This window comes from Petaurus breviceps, unplaced genomic scaffold (genome assembly GCF_028583685.1).
Source record: "Petaurus breviceps papuanus isolate PSGF00001 unplaced genomic scaffold, PetGlider_PUasm1.0 178, whole genome shotgun sequence".
Lineage (NCBI taxonomy): Eukaryota > Metazoa > Chordata > Mammalia > Diprotodontia > Petauridae > Petaurus > Petaurus breviceps.
Window position 1 is genome coordinate 33,255,731 of NW_027185777.1, and position 17,128 is coordinate 33,272,858.

General features: G+C 35.7%; 1 non-coding gene across 1 annotated transcript; it reads right to left on the reverse strand.

Moving 5' to 3' along the window:
- Nucleotides 1–7,901: 7,901 nt before the first annotated feature.
- LOC138160032 (U6 spliceosomal RNA) lies at nucleotides 7,902–8,008 on the reverse strand. Its single transcript, XR_011168059.1, has one exon. It is a non-coding gene; the product is annotated as a U6 spliceosomal RNA (small nuclear RNA).
- Between the last annotated feature and the right edge of the window lie 9,120 nt (nucleotides 8,009–17,128).

Here is a 17,128-nt window from a genome sequence, read left to right on the forward strand (position 1 = left end):
ATTAAGTTGTAAAGCAGATACCAATTTACTCTAATATGGAAATTTCAGAATGTCAAGGAAATAATAGGTCTGGTTAAAAAATCAATTGAGTGGTGATTAAATATTAAATTATAGGATCACAGATTTAAAAGAAACCTCAGGTCTTCTAGTTCAACACTTTCAACCTAGTAGTCCAAATTCTTCAATTTGCAGATAAGGAAACTGAGGCTTAGAGAATTGACATGACTTGTCTGACATCACCCAGGTCATAAATAGGTGAGACAGAATTTAGACTGACCTTCTAATTCCAAATACAGAGAGCTCTTTCCACTATATGATGCTGACTTCTCATTAAAATGATTTACTAAGGACTATGAATATGCTTTCCTGGACAGTTCTGATCATAGGTATACACATCTTCCTTGTATTCATTCATTCAAAAATTATTTGTTTGATAGATGATCTGGGCAGGGATTCCCCCACTAATAGACAGGATTTCCCAGAAGTTCTCAGTCTTAACAGATAAATTCCTTCCTACGAGGGGAGTGAACAAAGTCAAAGCCTCTGGTCTCACATTGCAAAAACTTTGTTATCAATACCTACATCCTTCTCAGTTGTTTCCCAAACAACCCATAGAAATAAAAAAAAATCTCATGGTGATCTCAAGGCTTTGGAAAAATGACAAATCAATGTCACTTTTTTTTAAGGCAGATGTCTAGTCTAGACATTTACCTAAGTGGGGACAGAGGGAGTGATAAAATGACTTCTTTGTGAATAGATTTCTGATTCTTTGTCTCACTCAGTTCTCTGGAATAGGAGAGATTTCAGGTGCAAATGTAGGTCTTACTCTCTCTGCCACTTTGAGTCAATCATTTATTTTCAGCAATAAAATAGAATCAAATAAACTCACCATTTCACGTGGCCATTAAGAGTAACAACCCACTACGGGGAATGTACATCTATATCATATTATATAGTCTATCCTGGTAACACATATACATCCAAAGTTATTTTCCAAAGGATAAGAAGTAAATCTTTGAAGTGAAAAAAAAAGTTCAATTTCAAAAGAAATTAGGTAATCAGCAACTATGAATATTGATAAAAAAAAAATTATTAAGCCCAGTCATCACAAGTAAGCTGAGTGCAGCTGTGTGGCTTACTGGATAAATCACTGGACCTGGAATCAGAAAGACCTGAGTTCAAATCTAGCCTCAGATATATGCTGACTGTGTGTGAGCCTGAGCAAGTCATTTGACCACTGCCTCAGTTTCCTCATCTGTAAAATGGGAAAATAATAGCATTTTCTCCACTCCCCAGTGTTGTTGTGAGAATCAAATGAGATAATAATTATAACACACTTAGCACAGTACCTGATGAAGAGTTATTGCTATAAAAGAATTAGTTTACTAGTAGCAGCCATTCATTTAGGTATTCTACAAGTAATTATTAAACAGGTAGTCTGCTAGGTGCAGTTTAACATAGCCTCCATACTTTTTTGAATTTCTCATTTTTTTATTGTTTTATTTCAGTTAAACTTCATTAAATTGAGATACCTCAGGTCAAATAGTTTTGAGTATGCATAATTTATGGTAAAGTTCTCTCTTTTAAGAAGCTTATCATCTAGGTGAGAACATAATAATAATAATAGTGACATATTTAAAAAGCTCCTTATAAATTCTTTTCACTTGATCTCCCAAACAATGTCAGGAATTTAGGGCAAGAGGTTTTATCTCCAATTTTCAGTTGGAGATACTGAACATAAGAGAAGCTTATAATTTTAGCTGGTGAAAAATGAAAGTGGAATTCCAACCTCAGTCTTTGGAGTCCAGTGCTTTTCACTCTACCTCCACTGCTTCATATCAACATACATGAGAGATGAACCACACAGAATGACAAATACAATGGGCCAATTCAAAATGACAATAGAACTTCAGACTAAATTGGGTGGCAAAGACTATATTTACCATGATCATACAGAGAGGTTCATATTTAGCCTTATAATTCACTTAATGACAGTTCTAATTAATTTATCTGATCCTTTCCAGTGACTTAGCTGATAAAACAGGGGACAGTGAAATGAATCTTTAATGTTGGCATTTCAGGTATTAATTAATTGCAACCAAGCTGAAAGTAGATGTAGCCAGGGATAGAAGAATGGAGATAGGACTCACCTTTCCCCAAATGTCCCTCCTTGGAAGGGCCCTTAAAAATATTTGAACTTTAATGAAAACAAACCAACCTCATGAGTATTTTCACATACCAAATTAAACACAAATAGATTATTTTACATGAAACTATCAATATCTATAATACTAATTGATTTAAATTTATATTATATACTTATAAATAATATATGCATGTATATCTTTATGGTATATTGTATATAAATATATATCTATATGTGCACACAAATATATGTATATTTTACACACACACATATGTGTATATACATATATATATTTAACCTACTACTTTCAAATCTGTCCATTTCCTCTCTATTTCTTTGTGAATTTACTTTTACATTCATTTGTTCAGTTTTTAAAATCTCTCAATGGACCTCCTCTTTTATCCTTTGCTTTTTTGTCATTTCAAGAAACATTTGTTGGGTGTCTAATATTCTAGGCATTCAGAAACAAGTACACTAACATATGAAATATAGGTGCTTTAACCAGGTAGGAAATGGTCATTATGGGAATGTGCTTAATACATATTCCAACCAGTCTCTGACTTGGGAGACAAATCCTAGAGTGTTTTAAGGAACAAATATGTTATAAGACATCTCATAGGTTCATAGTCAGAAAATATGAGAGGTAAGGTTTGAACCTAGGTCTGTCTTCCTGCCTCTCAACTCAGTACTGCACCCTCTAAAATAGAGTGGGTCAAGAAGAATAGATATTAAGATCATAGACTATCACAATAAAGGACTTAAAAAATTAAACTGAATCCTATTGATCTGAGATTTAAATTATGATAATCTTGTTGGGAATATATGTAGAATGTTCCTCACAAGAGATGCTATAGGGCATATATTTCACCTTTGTTTCTCAAAAGAAGCAAAAAACATGATAGGATCAATGTTGAAACCAGAGTTAAAACTCAGGTCCCCTACAGTATACTTCCTATAACATCACACAACACTATAATCTCTGGTTAACTTTGTTTTTATCTACTCCTTCAATCATACAACTTTATTTTCTCTTTTACTTTTCAACTAAAAAAAGATGAAATTTCCCAATTTTTAAATTATTTATCAATTTAAAATGATTTATTTGAAGGAAAGAAATTATTTCTATATATCCAGTGATATTGCTATGAATTTTAAAAAAAAGTGAAATTATCAGGAGATTTTTTTTCCTTAAGAATCAATAAGGGATTTTGTTTAATATGACTGGAATTAAGATTACATCACTGCAAAATTTATATATATATATATGTGTGTGTGTGTGTATGTATGTATATATATATATATATATATATATAAAATTTAATTTACTCTTCATAACAATCCTGCTATTATTGTCCCCATATTACAGTTCAGGAAACTGAGGCAGAGAGAAATTAACTTAATCAGAGACACTCAGCCAGTGTCTTAGTACAGACTGGAACTCTTATCTTCCTGACTTTATCCACCATGCTTCCTTGATGCCTTTTAAGTAAACTTAGAGGTCTTCTTGTCCAATGTGTACCTGAACTATTCCACCAAGTCCACCAGTAAAAGCGGCAGGAGGAGGGGGGGTGCAGGTGTGAGACTTATAATAAATATGCATAGTCAAGCTGAACAAATCCACACAGTGCTCCTACCCACTCACATTCATCACCTCTCTGTCAGAACATGAATACTATGCATCACATAGGTCTTTTGGAGAACTGGTTCCTCACTGCTCTGCTAATAATTCTGTATTCCAAAATTGATTTTCTTTACAATGTTGTTAGCAATCTATAAATTATTCTTTTAGTTCTGGTCCCTTCACACCTGGTAGATGTAGTGGATAAGAACCCTGGAGTCAGGTAATCTAAGTTCAAATCCTACCTGAAACATTTACTAGCTATGTGACCCTGAGGAAGTTTACTATCCTCAGTTTCCTCATGTGTAAAGCAGGGATAATAATAATAATACCTAATTCACAGTGTTGGTGTGAAAATTAAGTGAAATACCCGAGATACAATGCTTTGCAAACCTTAAAATACCATGCAGATGCTATTGTTGTGACAGTAGTAGTAGTAGTAGTAGTAGTAGTAGTAGTAGTAGTAGTAGTAGTAGTTGCTGTTGTAATTTACTATGCACCATTTCCTGATTCCCAGGATTTTCTTGAAATCATTTTTTGTCATTTGTTAAGGTGTGTTATATTAATATACCACAGTTTATTCATCCATTCCTCAATTTGCTTTTTTTTTCTATTTCCCCTCCCCTTGCCATTACCATTGCATGATATCCCAAAATCACTTCCTGATACCAGACTTTTTTTCCTGTTGAATTATATGTATTTATTTTTTAAAGACTGCTTTGTATTTAATGCTCCATTGGCCATTTCAGATAAGAGTGAACTCTATCTGATTCCTGCTCCCCTTTTCTCTATGTTTATATAATCATTTGCCCTCCAATTTCGAGCATTCTGTTTCACTCCCTTATTTCTTTTTTCTACATTAAGAGATTCTTTTTACCATTCTTTTTCTGGCCCTCTTAAAACCTTAAGAACAGAACCAATTCACTCTCCAATCTTTTGCTCTTCTTATTTAACTCCCTCAATAACATTTAAAGATACTAAGTTTCTGAAAGGAGACATTTAGTCTAATATTAGAACATTATTGCTTCTTCATCACTCAACTCATGCACCATATACCTGATTCTTTCTACTACTAGGGTCTTTTCTCTCATCTTCATATCTAATTACTTATATCTATATCTTATATCTAATACCTTATATCTAATTACTCTGCATTAAATAATAATAACTAGCATTTACATAACACTTTTTGAGGTTTGCAAAATACTTGATAAGTATATCATTTTATTCTCACAACAACCTTAGAAGGAGAAAAATACTTTTATGCCCATTTTACATATGAGGAAAATGAGACAGGAAGAGGCTAAATGATTTCCCCGGGGTCACATACCTAGTAACTATCTGAAGTGGTGTTTGAATTCAAAACTTTACAACTCCAGGTTCACTTCTCTATTTACTCAACCACCTAGATAAAAATGTATGTATGCGTTTATTAACTTTATATTTATGAAATCTTCATTTATCATTTTCTCCCATTAGAATGCAAGGTCATAGTGAGTAGTAATAATATCCTTACAACAGTGCCTGGTATGTAAGAGGTGGTGATATTCATTTGCTGATTGACTGGTGAAAAGCAAAAAAAAGGTACCCTTGGGCTTTCTAAAACTGAGTATTGTCATGGTCAGATTGGTCAGTGTTGATTTAAGTCTGTGCCCTATAATATGCTTTCCAATATTGCTAATGAGGGTTTTAGATGACCCAAGGGCTTTACCGGGTTCTTCTCTTGCTGTCTTTGTTCATGCTGGGATCCTGTCATCCTGGTTTGCCAGAGAGCAGATACTGGTTAGTTTGGGGGATCCTTTACCTATTACATATGGACTTCTCAATTATTATTTTACTGTTATTATTATGGAATAAATGAAACTGCTTACTGTAATTTCTCATTGGATTTCTTGATCTTTATTCCTTTCGGGGTTATTTTTTGAAGTTTTTGATAAGATATATTTGTAGGGACCTGAACTGCCTGCCTCCATTCAGCTGGGCAACTTGGCTGGAAACTTGGTGTGTAGACACTTTGGGGGTCTAGAAACAAACAATAGTATATTAATGAGGACAAAAGAAAAGAGAGTCAATGAAAGTGGGTATCAGGAGGCAAGTAAACAAAAGCAAACCTCCTCAACTACTCAGTTTTGCACAAGGCCCAAAGGAGTTGTGTTGTTGTTTTTAAGAAAAAGCACACAAGTTCTCAATAAGACCAATAACTCATAGAAAGTTTTCCATACAGAAAGCTCCCCTATGTTCAAAATTTTGTCAAAGATGTGCTGCTTATACCTTCTGTAATTTCAGTGCTTTAGTCTTCAAGGAAGAATGACCTATTACTAAAATATATTTTTTAAAAACCTCTATGATATGATGCTGGAAGAAACATTAAATGATATGGTAATAATGATATCACATTTCAATAAATCTGTCAGCATAGAGGAAATTTCAGGCAGAACTTGACCCTTAAGTACCTTCTTTCTAAAATTATGTTTCAACAATGTTATTCCTCCATTGTGATATCTAAATTGTCTGTGCCTTAGGCCACTGAATTGTGATAGCAGAAATCACAGATCTATTGTTATTATTGTGTCTAATCCTCAACAGATTATGATTATATGAAATACTGGACTTTGGGATACTAATTGCAGACAATAGTTTATTTTATTAATAATATTTCTATACATACCAGTGTTAAACATGAGCTATCATAATAATTCTCATTCAGTTAACCTAGAATATGTGTATGAACAAAGTAGTTTTTTCACTAAGTTCAGGAACATAATTGAGTCTTCCCTTTCTTCCATCAGACATTTTTAAGAAATATGTAAAGTCCATACTTGCTGGCTATCTTTATGGCATATTTGGTTTTATGCTAAGCCAAATCCACAAGAACTTATTAATGAAGATGGTTTAATACCTATGCATTATTATAATGGACTCCTTTGTTCTCTAGTTTCTGTGTCATAGACTAAGTCATTAATCAATGGGTGCTGAAAAATAATTGTCTACTTCTTAACAATTGGCTATTGTTGAAACATTTGGAATTTTATGATAAAGATGTACTGGCTGCTCTGGGAGGAAAAAAAGGTTTAAGATTACCCTTCATGGAAGTATGGGCATATTGTTAGAAATGCAAAGCAGCTGACCTGGTTTTAATGTAATTTAATGCATTGTTGTTCAACTGCCTTTTAAAATTGTGCTGGAAAAGTTGATTTCATTAATGTCAAGAAATAATGACTTTGTATGTTCCTTGTGCTGGCATATTCATTAAGTGGAGAAATACCATAGAATACCATAGATTTTTTTTTATTCTTGTATAATTTGGGGGAGACGAGGAATAAGCATGATGAGTAGTATCAGAGTAATAATCCTGATAGCATTTTTTTCTATTTAGTATCCTTCCTGCATTGAGTACTCTAGTCCCAAACAGCAGCTATAAATATGAGCTCTGTATTTTTGAGTGATTACAACTCAGCAAGGAATATATGACTATATCAAGCTGTTTTAGTCCCTGGAAATTAGACATCTTTCTCACTGAAAATGCAGCATTTTGAAATGACAGTAAATCATATTTATTGTCATCTAGTATTTGAATAAAAGAAGGAACCATGATTGCTTGACTGCATGGATTCCTAGGTACTTTACAACAAAGCATCACAACCCTCCTTTATATAAGTTAATAGATCAATCTTAAGAAGTCGCTTGAGTGACCAAGAGGTAAAAGTGGCCTTTGCAGTACCACATAACTAATAAGTGTCACAGTAGGGATTTGAACTCAAATATTTCAGTCTCCAAAACCAAATATTCTATCCCCTACAATCCTCTGCTTCTATATAATATTCAAATATTAATAAAAATGTATCCCCTAAATCTAGTATACCGTAATTTGCCTCAAAACCTGGGGGAAATGCATGTTCCCAATCAGGCAAAATCTAGTTCTATCACTGGTACCTAGACAAACCCAATTAACCCATGCATCTCCCACTTTGTAGGATATAACTTATTTCTCTTCTCTTGTTCTTGAACATAAACTATCCCAAAAGTGACCTTATCTAACCTTATATGCTTAACAAAAAATCTACCAGATTTTGTGGCATGGGAAGGGAAAAACTTATTTGCCCATCTAATTCATAAAGATGACCACTTAAAGGAATTTAAAAAAATTCAAACTTTGCAAATTTGCATGTCATCCTTGCATAGAGACCATGACAATGTTCCCTGTATCATTCTCATTTCAAAATGTGTGCTGTGGAAGTGAGGACAGTACAAATGTTTTTAATGATTATATTACACACATACATCAAAGGCATCTTTGGTGAGGGAATTTGTGGAAAATTAGTGAGAAATAAGCTTTATAAGTGATAGAAAATATATATCTACGTATATACATATATGCACACATATACATATGCATATATATTTGTGAGTGTATGCCTATATATGTGTGTATGTATATATGTGTGCATGTATGTGTGCATATTATCTCATGATTAACTTGATGATGTAGAAAAAACAAGATACCACTGTGGGGGTTTTTTTACATTTATTGACTTAAAAAAAAGCCTAAGATTTAAAAGAGCAAAAGAATTCCTTAAATACTCTTTTCTGAAAAAAATGTCTCCCATTTATGCATCAAAATTATGAGAATTTTTTAAAGATATCGCTAAAGAGAAAAAAAATTGATAATTCTCTTGTTACCAATATCAAATCAAGCATAATACATGGCAATGCATGCTTACCAAAAGCATTCCATCCCTGTCATAAAAGGAACCAGATAAAGAGTCTAAGGTAAAATGAGGGTTCCTTGAGATAGTGATTTCCTCCAAATTCTACTGTTTATAAAGAAAATTATGTTAGATACAATAAGCCTGCCTGAAGCAACACAATCCTTCTGGAAAAGCTTAAGTGCTCAAAAGAATTTGGTCCAACCATCTGTACAGCGAAAACAAAATGGATGAAAAACACCTATTGTTCAAACAAGTAGTTAGACTGATAATATTTAGAGTTCACCCATCAATATGTTAGTATATATATGCTCATACATATATATGTGTGTATGTATGTGTGTGTTTTATACATATATGTATGTATATATACACTATATGTGCATATATGTATACACATATATAGATGAATGCACACATATGTGGAATAGACATGGGAAAAGGACAAAGAGTTGAGCCCAAATTAAACAAATTGAGGAGAACAGGCTGAATTTCCTTCAAGACTTACAAAGCTCTTTAGTGAAACCTAAAATCTTTCAAAAACAGTCTCATATTTTAAATATGAATAATTTACTGTTATATCTGTATGACTATGAACCATGAGATAGTATAGATTTTGAAGAATTAAAAATGAGCATCTTTCAGAGGGTATACACAAGCGGCAAGATGTACCAAACAATATACTATAAAGAAACACTGGGGGTGGCTAGGTGGTGCAGTGAGTAGAGCATCAGCCCTAGAGTCAGGAGGACTTGAGTTCAAATCTAACCTCAAACACTTAACTAGCCATGTGACCTTGGGCAAGTCATTTAACCTCAATTACCCTCTAAAAGGCAAAAAAAAAAAAAGAAACACTGACTAGGATGTCATCAAGGAAATATATGCCTAAGTGAAAAACTATGTGTTCTACAGATATTTTCATGATTTCAAGATAACAACTGAGGAAGACCCACTAGTACACTGGGTATACCCCTTGTCTTAAAAGAATAGGAGGATTATGAAGTATGGGTCAATTATATAGCATGAGAAAACATGCAGGCTTGAAGTGAATATCTGCATCAGTGAGAATGCAAAGCCATTGGAATTTCAGGGTTTGGGGCAGGGGGGATAAACTGCAACTGTTACTGGATTAAGATAAAGGATAGATTAGGAAAATGGAAAAAATCAAGACAATGAAGTCCAGGAAAAATTAGTACAAAGAGATCAATTTCAGTGGTGGATGGAGGGCAGGAGAAGTTTCGAGGACAACATAACCAAGCTAAGCCTCTAAAGAAGAGTCTTCAATCAGAAATAATAAGGTGAATATGGGTATTAGGATGAAAGTATTCATGTAACTTAACACACTACATAACCAAACTTTTTATTGTTGTTATAAGTATATAGACTCTGTACTGGCCTTTATTATGTTAACTAATGCCATAGCAAAGACAAATATGATGGCATAAATATCAGTTACATAAAAATTAGACCAGTTCATCAGTCAGTACAAAAAAAAAAAAATGGAGAATTGAGAGATTATTTCCTTCCTACTGAATCAGCAGTGATTTGTCTGAATAAACCAACCAGACAAATAAGGATCCAGTAGCCCCTTTTAAACTTCACTTCTTAAATTCACTCAATAATTCTTTCATTTTAACTATGAGAATTTGGTGTTATTATGCAAGAGTTTTGTTTAAAGTGTACTGGTAATCAGCTTTTCCCACAAGTCCTATTGATATATTGGGATATATAAATAATTCATATGGCATATATAACTAATTTTGAATTACTGAAGGTTATGCTAGTTCAATCTAGAAAGCCTCTATGTGTGGTCTTCCTGAGAAAATAATCTACCTTTCCAAGAACCAACCTACTTAAACACAGACCGTCATGACCAAGAGGTTGGGGACTAAGTGACGAATCATTTGTCCATAGCAAATATTTAAACTGATAATTTTTACTGGCCTTTATTTTTATGGGTCCTCTTTTGTTCCTGAAGTGGCAAAAAAGTAGAAAGGGGAATATATGGTACTAAGTAGCATGCACTTTTTATACTGCTTATGTATATGACATTAACTAAGCTAATTTAAATGTGAGATTATTTGATAATTCTCAATTGACATTTTTTTTTAATCTGAGGCGAGATAACCACAAAGGGCACTACCCACTTGAGAAGCCATGCATTGTGAGTGAAGTCATAGGATAGAATACCCACATTGATGCCCAAATTCAACAAACACTTAAGTACCCACTTCATGTTAGACCCTAAAGTAGGTGTTGAGAATATGGATAAGGGGGAAGAGTTAGGATGGCGGTGTAGAAACAGGACTTTCTCAGGGCTCCTGTTCCCACCTCCTCTGATTCATGTCAAAAATGACTCTAAACAAACTTTGAAGCTACAGAACCCACAAAATGACACAGAGAATCTGACCTTCCACTGAAGACAGTGCAACAGTCTGGCAGGAAGGGGCCAGCACAGTGCTCTGGGAGCCGAGCCCAGCCCCACACAAGCCTGAGGTTTTAGCCTCTGGGCCACCACAACCAGCCACCAGCTGGAGAGTCTTAAGATCACCAGCAGCTTTGGCAGTTTCCAGAATTATCAACACATAGATGCTAAGGATAAAGTGAGAGGCCAGTACAGTGTGGACTTTTGGACCTAGGAGTTCAGAAGGGTGGTCAGCGTTTGCCTCCGGGACAAGAAGCAGCTGAGGGGTGGCGGCCATCCAACCACTGCCATGTGGCTGCTTCATAGCTTCTGGACTGCAGATTGTAGGGGGACCAAGTGACCAGTCTGATGGGTAATCACTCTTGCTTTAACCTGCTTGGATCTGTATCACTGTCTGGGGAGTGGGGGGGTCTTGGAGTGCGTGACTAGTGTGCCAGAGCATGTGGAGGCTTCAGAGAGGGCAGCCTACTAATAGTTCCAGCAGCTGAGAAAACCCCAGCAATTGGGACAAAGCTCCCTGCTCTGGGAGCAGAGTCTTGCTGTGGCAAAAAGCTCAAAAGTCAAGTAATTGAGTGGCAACATGAGTAAGTAAGGGAAGCAAGGCAAGCACAGTGGTCTGACTTTGGATTCCTTTTTGGGGGACAAAAAGGATTGGGGCATGGAACAGGAGGAAGACAGCAAAGTCAGAACTCCTGCACCAAAAGCTTCCATCAAAAGGATAAGCTGCTTACAGGCCAGAGAGGAGATTAAGAAGGATTTTGAAAACAAAATAAGAGTAGTGGAGGAAAAACTGGGAAGAGAAATTAGAACAATGCAAGAAAATTATGAAATGAAAGTCAACAGCCTGACAGGAAAATCACTCCTTAAAAAATAGACTAACTCAGATGGCAAAAGAGGCTCAAAAAGGCAATGAGGAGAAGAATGCCTTAAAAAGTCGAATTTGCCAGAAGGAAAAAGAATCTCAAAAGCTCACTGAAGAGAATAATTCCTTCAGAATTAGATTGGAGCAAATGGAAGCTAGTGACCTTATGGGAAATCAAGATACTATTAGATGCAAAAAAAATTTTTAAAATAGAAGGCAATGTGAAAAATACCATTTTCAAAAGTATAGGGTATTTACAAGATAAATATACCATGATTAATTTTTGGTGGGGGTGGTGGGTGGGGAGGATGGAAGTAGCATGTGAAGAAATTAGGAAAAGATGTCTTGAAAATTGTACAGCTACTAATAATATCACATGTATACAAACAAATGTTACTAAATAAACTATGATAAGGTATTAAAGAGATCAAAAGAGTGAAATGTGTATGGCAGTTATATCAACTTAAAATAACCTAAACTGGAAATGATAAAGGACAACATCCTAGTAAGGAGAAAGATCCTATGTAAAGTCACATGGGTTGGGGGTGTATATAGGGAATAATAAGTGGATGAGGTTTGCTGGAATGTAGGGGGATTAACATGAAATCATCCAGGAAAGACATGCTGGATCAATATTGTTTAGTAGTTTCATGGAGGAATTTGTATTTTATCCTAAAAGCAATGAGAAGCTTCTGAATTTCCTTTAAAAGGGAAATGTTACAGTCACATATATCTTTTAAGATTTTCACTTTAGGGGCAGGTAGGTGGTGCAGTGGATAGAGTACTAGCCCTGGAATCAGGAGTTCAAATCTGGCCTTAGACACTTACTCCCTGTGTGATGTTGGACAGGTCACTTAACCTCACTTGCCTCCCCCCCAAAAATGTCACTTTGGTAACTGTGTGAAGGATGGATTGATCAGGGAAGATATTTGAGGCAGGGAGACCAAGCCCAGGGGATAAGGATCGATATTATGCTATTGGTTGTTTGAATAGAGAGATGAGGATTGATGCAAGAGATATGAAGAAGGTGGAATTGAGAAGGGATGGCAAATGACTGAATATGGGCTATGAATGAATGTGGTGAATTCAAGATGATACCTATGTAGTGAAACTCTGTAACAAAGAAGGATGATGGTACCATCAAAAGAAACAGATGTTTGGAGAAGAGATGTGTTTTAATGGGAAAATAATGGTATAATTGGGGCTTGTTGGGTTTGAGGAGTCTATCAAGTAGAGAAGTCCAGAAAGAAGTCAAGGATGTGAACATGAATCTCAGGAAAGGGATATCAACTGCAATGTAGATTTCAGACACCTGTAAGAGAAGACAGAAGTTGAATATACAGGATCTAATGAAGTTATCAATAGAGCAAAGAGGTTATTGCCCTTGACAGGGTCTTGAGGCATACCCCAGAATGGGGGCAAAGACAAAGATCTGGACATGGATGTTGTCCTAAGAAGAACCTAGAATGAATATTGAGAAAGTTTACTTCACCAAGTAGTAATGGAAACATGACAGAGCATTGTTACAAAAACTCAGAAAGGGAAAAAAAAACCATCATGGACGGCATGTTTAACAGTACCAAATGCTCCATATTGTTTTAAAAAATAAAGGATGAGAAATGATGGTGGATGTAGAAATAAAGAGATATAACCTTAGATAAAGCAGTTTCAATAAAGTTCTATGAACATAAGCTAGATTGCATGAGATTAAGAAGTAAAAGGGATGTGAGAAATTGTAGGTAATGATACAGATGACTTTTCTTTTTTTCCAATTATTTATTTATTTTAGTTTTCAACATTCATTTCCACAAGATTTTGAGTTAAAAATGTTTCCCCCCATATCTCCCCAACCCCCACCCCAAAATAGCAAGCCTACTGAAAATCCCTTCCCCCAATCTGTTGTAATTTATTTGCTCCCCCATTGTCCCCCACTAACTTTCTAGTAGGGAAAGATGGATTTCTATGCCCCAGTGCCTGTATATCTTATTTCCTAGTTGCATGTAACATGCATTAACATTTGTTTTTTGAAACTTTGAGTTTCAGAGTCTTTCCCTTCTTCCCTCCTCACCCACCCCCACTTAGGAAGACAAGCAATTCAACATAGGTTGTACATGTGTAGTTGTGCAAAACATTTCTATGGTGGTTATACTGTGAAAGACTAACTATATTTCCCTCCATCCTATTCCATGACTACCTTATCCTATTTTCTACTTTGACCCTGTCCCTTTTCAAAAGTGCTTGCTTCTAACTACCCTCTCACCTAATCTGTCCTCCCTTCTATCATCCCCTCTCTTATACCCTTCCCCCTGCTTTCCTGTGGGGTAAGATACCCAATTGAAAGTGTAAGTTATTCCCTCCTTAAGTCAAATTCAATGAGAGTAAGGTTGACCCATTCTCTTTCACCTTTCTACTCTTCCACTCCATTGTGACAGTGTTCTCTTGCCTCTTTTATATAAGATAATTTACTCTAATCTATCTCAGCCCTTCTCCTTCTCCCAATATATTCCTCTCTCACCTCTTAATTTTAAGATATCATGCCTTCATACTCTACCCTTCCTGTGCCCTTTGTCTATGGATACATGTACACACATATGCACACACTCACATATACATTTATATACATATACACCATCCTATATGTACACATACATAAATATGTGCATATATACATATATATTCTCTTCAACTATCCTTGTATTGAGAAAAGTCTGATGAGTTACAATTATTGTTTTTCCATGTAGGAACATAAATAGTTCAACTTTAACAAGTTCCTTATAATTTATTTTTCCTGTTTACCTTCCCATGCTTCTCTTGCTTCTTATAATTGAAAGTCAAATTTTCTGTTCAGTTTTGTTTTATCATCAAGAATGCCTAAAAGCTCTCTATTTCATTGAATGACCATATTTTCCCCTGAAGTATTATACTCAGTTATGCTGGGTATGTGCTTCTTGGTTTTAATGGTAGCTCCTTTGACCTCTAGAATATCATATTCCAAGCCCTTGGATCCCTTCATGTAGAAGCTCCTAGATCTTGTTTTATCCTGATTGTGTTTCCACAATACTAAAATTGCTCCTTCCTGGCTGTTTGTAATACTTTCTCCTTGACCTGGGAACTCTGGAATTTGGCTATAATATTCCTAGGAGTTTTCTTTTGGGGATCTTTTTCAAGAGGCAAACAGTGAATTCTTTCGATTTCTATTTTGTCCTCAGTTTCTAGAATATCAGGGCAATTTTCCTGGAGAATTTCTTGAAGGGTGATTTCTAGTTTCTTTTTTTGATCATGGCTTTCAGGTATTCCAATAATTTTTAAATTGTCTGTCCCGGATCTATTCTCCAGGTCAGTGGTTTTTCCAATGAGATATTTCACATTGCCTTCTATTTTTTTTTCATTTGTTTGAATCTATTTTGTAGTATCTTGATTTATCATAAAGTCATTAGCTTCCAATTGATCTAATCTAATTTTGAAGGAATTATTCTCTTTAGTGAGTTTTTGAAATTCCTTTTCCATCTGGCAAATTTGGCTTTTTTTAAGACATTCTTTTACTCATTGGCTTTTTGGACCTATTTTGCCATTTGAGTTAGCCTACCTTTTAAGGTGTTATTTTCTTCAGAATTATTTGGATCTCCTTTAGCAGGCTCTTGACTCTCTTTTCATGATTTTCTTGCATCATTCTCATTTCACTTCCCAGTTTTTCCTCCACTTCTCTTACTTGATTTTCAAAATCCTTCTTGAGATCCTCTATGGCCTATGACCAATCCATATTTTTCTTGGAAGCTTTTGATGCAGGAGTTCTGACTTCATTGTTGTCCTCCAGCTCCATGCTTTGTTCCTTTTTGTCCCCAAAAAAGGATTCTATGGTCTGATTATGCTTTCTCATCTTGCCAATTACTTGACTTTTGAGCTCTTTGACATGGTAGAACTCTGCTTCCAGAATGGAGAGAGCTTTGTCCCAAATGGGTAGGTTTTAGGAAGCTGCCAGAGCTATTAGTTGGGTACCCTCTCTACAGCCCCCACAAACTCTGGCTCACTTGCCACACAGCCTAGGACCACCACCCAAGACCATGATACAGATCCAGGCAGGTCAAAACAAGAGCAGTTACTCTCTTAATAGTTGGTTGGCCCCCTTATGATCTGCAGGCCAGGAGCTCTGAAAGCAGCCATGTGGCACCACCATGCCTCCTACCCCTTCTTGCCCTGGGTCAGACTTCACTGTTCCTTCACCCCCTTACAACAGAGTTCCCAAATGACCTTTTATTTTCTCTTTGGCATTTATGGGTGGAGGAGTCTGGAAAGTGCCACAGCTGCAGGTGATTCTCTCTCCTGAAGTCTGCTCTGGCTAGACTGGGTACTGGTTGGGGCTTCCCTGGGGCCAGAACCATGGCCTACTGGGGCCTGTATGCAGCTCCCAGTGCACTGCAATAGACCTTCCCTGTTGGCCTGCCAGGCTGCTTTCAGAGGGATATTTGTTTCTCTCTGTCTCTTTCTGGCTTCTGTAGCTTTCAAATTTGTTCAGAGCCATTTTTTACAGGTATTGCAGGTGCTTGAAGTTAGAGCCCATGCTAAGTTTGTGCTTTTACTCTGCCATCTTGGCTCCATCCCCAGATGACTGTTCCTAGGTGTTGGTTATGACACAGAGAAGATACATAGATTGACAGCTTTACAGGAGGATAGAATCAAATGAAAGGGGTCTTGTTTTTTTGTTTGTTGTATTTTGTTTTAAAGAAAGGAAGAAGGGGGAAATCTGTGTGTCTTCAGAGGCATAAGGAAAATTGGCAATAGATAAAGTAAGGTTGAAAAGTAAGAGTAGAGACCATGATGATTAAAGGGGCAGGATGCTGGAGGAGACAGAAGGTGATGAGATAAAGCATACAAGTACAGGGGGCAGCATTGACAAGGCTAAGGGTCACCTCATCCTAAGAATGAATCAAGGGATTTTTTCATAACAGTGTGCTTTAGTACTTTAAAGATCCTTGAAGTGGCAGTACATCCTCTATTCACTGATATGGATTATAACTCTTCTGTTGCTTATTAGACAGTTTTGAGAGTTTCTGTGGTCACAAAATTCTTTACCCAGAAGCCACCCCAATGATTAGTGTCTTTTAACTAAACTGATCTATAGAAAACACAAGTCCATTTCTTAACTGGGTGCCTAATGAAATCCATTTCAGTACAAAGCAGTAGTTTAACAGAAATTAGGATTATGAACTAGATCCTTTGTTTTGCTTTAAAATAAATAAATATATTATTTTAATAAATATAATTTGACAAGACCTAGATTCCATTCATATAGGGAATTTTGACAGAGGAAACTCTCTCTTAGTGATACTTACCTGGCTTCAATTTATAGTCTTTTGGGTTTGGTTAGGCATAG